Genomic DNA, 4,107 nt, shown 5'->3' on the forward strand with positions numbered 1-4,107 from the left:
CTTGCTTGAACAATTCAACAGAAGCAAGAACCCAATAGGGATACAAAACCCATTAAGATGTCAACAACCCTATCAAGTTTGACATTTGGGTTGTATCATTGCATGTAGACTCCTTTAATTTAGTGACAAAGATTAAACTTAAAACAAACCTTGCTTGCTATGGCGATGGTTAAGATCACCCGAAAACTTCTCCAGGAATCTGAAGGGGTGGCGCACATAATAATCATGTGAATAAGTGCCCCATGACTGCAATGACGGGTACATCGATGCTGTAACACGATGCACATAACGAAAGTGCATTGAAATGAGCAGAAATATTCAAAGAAAAAGGTTGTCAACACCACCAAAAGTTGGAAGGATGAAAACCATGTTTAGGATGAGCAAGCATTCAAAGTTGGCAATGCAACAGCTTGAAATGTTAGCTCGAACCCACAGCCCAAGAAAGAAATCGAACCACTTTGAAGCCCACTTTCCAAATCAACAAAAGGCAGCAAGCAATTAATTGCTCATGCAAATAAGGCTCTTATACATCACATATTACTATCAGACACACCCCAATTTAATAAAATCAAATAATGCTTGGTGTTGCACATGTTGCGCCTGATAGCATCCTTGAGAGTTTGCAAGGATTAATCCAATTGTGCACTTAATTGATCACATTGACATCTTTGTGGAGTTAATCAGTTTTATAACTTCAAATTTGGCATAGCAAGTGCAAGCCCTATTCGTGTACCTAGTCTAACTTAGTTCTTGTCGCAAATTTTCCAGAGATATAGGTAGCAAAGCTTGTGAAAGGGGGAGGAAAAATAATCGTGCTAATCAAAACAGGTGCAGAGATTTTCAACGAACGATAATGCTAGCACTAATCAACAGGACAAAAGAAAGCATGTTCAGGATGACTTAAATCCTAGGTCAGCAATCCGAGAGTAGACATTGAAAATGTTTTCAGGAGCCTTACAAGTAACTTGGTGATGCTATCATACTTGGAATTGTGATAAAGAAAATATGGAGGGAGATCTATGTGGAAACCGATGCCAACAGAAAGAAAGTGACACGAGGTCGTTACAACTTACACGCCACTGGCTTAAAAGGACCTGGAAGAGCTCTCCAAGGATCTACCTTGCATAGGAGCACTGCATAAAAACTTGCCAACCCAACCATAGGAGTTCCCTTTATATAGACTTGGCCATCCACACTTGGCTAGTAGCGTGCCTGGATCTATGTTGTGCATGGCTACACACCCCTGTTGCCGTCTAGACCTCCTCAGATCCCCTGTGGACTCCACCCCTGCCATCTAGGCTCCATGGTCCCGATGCTATAGATGACATAACAGAAAGTGGACCAAGAAACAGCAATGAGGACCACTTCGAAACTTCTCTGTATCCAAGAATCCAACAAGAGCAAGAACGAGTCCTCTTATGCAATAGAGGCTCTGTGTTGCAGAAAGATACAATTGATAGTACAACTGAGAAAACATTCCCTAATGACAAAAATTCTTTGCTAAAGACAACGATTCCAAGACATAGAAACAGAATGAGTCCAGGAAAAACAATGCTTGAAACTGGCTAAATTTACCTTCGAAGCTAAAGAATCCAATGTACTTCACAACTTCACCCTGTGAGTTATTATCCCGGTCGAAACTTTGAAACTCCGGTTTTTCCGTTTCCATTTCCGTTTCTATTGTTTCCATTTCGGGTTGTCACTATGATTAGCACACCATCTCGATCACACGAGTTGGGGATGAAGATAGCTTTTTATTGAACCTTCTTCTCCACACGACTCACACCCCAGATATATGGACACCCACCATCTCATGGCATTAGATGTGTTGTTGGTCAGCTACACACCTCATCTCACCGGTTGGAGGTAGAGACTGACCGATACAGAGGTATAGCCCCAGAGGAGAGATTATGCCAGGTTTGCCACAGAGAGCCAAACACAGGGAGTAAGTGCACATTATACTACAAGATCTGCGGGGGTTTTCATTGCTTATTCAGAGAGGGCTTGGGCTCCTTATTCCGCTTCATGGGTTACTATGATAAGAGGTGCCTAGGTCTCTTCTTGCAAGAGATCCGTAGCGTCACTGAGACTACCCTTAGGAGCAGACGACCTACACATGGAGGATCCATACAGAGGCAAATCACTCCTTTTTACAGAGAATCTACTCGGGATGGCCCACCACAGGTTACCCAGTCACACCCTCATTGGGTCATCCTTCTCGATTCAGCCATCCATCTTCGCCACTCGCGATGCTCGAGGATGCGAGGATCTTCACATCATAGACGAGGTCTACATCGGAGGCTCCAGATCATAGCAGACCCCCCCCCCCCCCCCCCCGCCCGAGAGCTAACCATGCAGGACATTTAGGCCATACTGCAGAAACCCATGAGAGAGTTCATAAGATGATCGCCATTGACTACTTTTTCTATTGTGCACCTCAGTAGCTCTCATGTGATTGTACCCCTCCCCATATATTTTGAGATGGTGTATTATTTGATGAGGATGTAGGTTAGGCCTGATTACCTACCCACTCTAGGTACCTTCATTTATTTTTATCTTTATGTTTTCCCAGACATTGTACTATAGTCACACATGGATGTAACCTTTTGGTCTCATAGGTTATTTTGACCTTTAGACATAGAGAGTTTGACAGAGGTGCTCAGCTTGCACGCTCATGGATCCCTTTGTTGTTGTATGGAGATGATATTGTATTGATAGCAGAATCACCAGATGGAATGCAGAGGCAGCTAGATGCATTACATAGATTCGCGGAGGACAGTGGGGTAAACTTGGGTAAAACCAAAGTTATGGTGTTTAACACCACACCGCAGTGGGTTAGGAGATCGGCACCTACATTTGTACATGGCCAGGATACAGTAGAGTACACAGATGCATACACATACCTTGGTGTGGTATTTGCAGGACCGAAGTTTACTCTCAAGAAAGCAGCGGATGCTAGATTATCCAGAGCCTCTGCGGCCTTGGGAGGGTTGGAGAGGATGTGTTCACAAGTGCAGTTTCAAGATCCACGAACAAAACTTTGGCTCTTTGATACTGTGGTGGCTTCGGCTATGCTTTATGGGGTCCAGATTTGGGGACCATCTGTGGATCAGGATAACTGGAAATCAATGGAGAGACCTTTGGTATCTATGATTTCCCGAATGATTAGAGCCAAGGCCTCCGTACCACACGCGATCACCCGAGCGGAACTAGCTGCCCCTCCGATAGAAATTGAAGCTCTTACCAGATCAGTGTCCTTTATAGATGGTTTGTGGGATACAAATAATTGCCGATATACTAGACTGGCCCTCGAATCCTCTCGACAATTAGCAATGAAAGGGGATACATCATGCTGATATGCGCAACTGTCCTCGTGGTTTCAGAGACACGGGTTTAGTATGGAAAGATTACCCCCCTTCCCATACTCTCTTGAGGCTCCATCGCTAGCAATTACACGAACGGAGATTAATAAAATTATTCGACAGGATCTTATACAATTGGATACTAAGAGGACCTCGGTAGACCCTACACAAGAATTGGGCACGAAGACCGCCGACTACAAAGAAAACTTCCTACAGCTATCTGAAGATGGATTTGTGATTCGCCCGAGCTACATGGATACCCACCTGTCTCATGGTTTGAGATGTGCTATTGGTCAGATTCGTACATCCTCACACCAGTTGGAAATTGAATTTGGCAGATTTAGGGGAATCCCACCTAAGAGCAGAATTTGCAAGTTATGCGGAATGGAGCCGGAGACAGAATTACACTACATATGCCACTGCACAATATACTATGAGATACGTGGGCGTTTCCATTGCCTATTTAAAGAAGGCTTTGGACCTCTAGATAGAATCATGCAATACCAAGATTAAAGATGCTTAGGCTTGTACCTACTGGAACTACATCGGCACAGGGATAATCTAATGAGAAGACAAAGAGCACTACAGCCGCAGAGGCAGATCATAGATTTCTTCGGATCGAGAGAAGCAGGAGTGGAAGGAGAAGCAAGAGACCAGCAGCCAGCACAAAGGAGTACCCACATTTATACCAAAGACACCCTAATTGACAGAGCGATTGAGCTTAGGAAATCGAGACGACCACGAC

The sequence above is a fragment of the Adiantum capillus-veneris genome, chromosome 17, assembly GCF_014529385.1.
Source record: "Adiantum capillus-veneris isolate H3 chromosome 17, ASM1452938v2, whole genome shotgun sequence".
Classification (NCBI taxonomy): Eukaryota; Viridiplantae; Streptophyta; class Polypodiopsida; order Polypodiales; family Pteridaceae; genus Adiantum; species Adiantum capillus-veneris.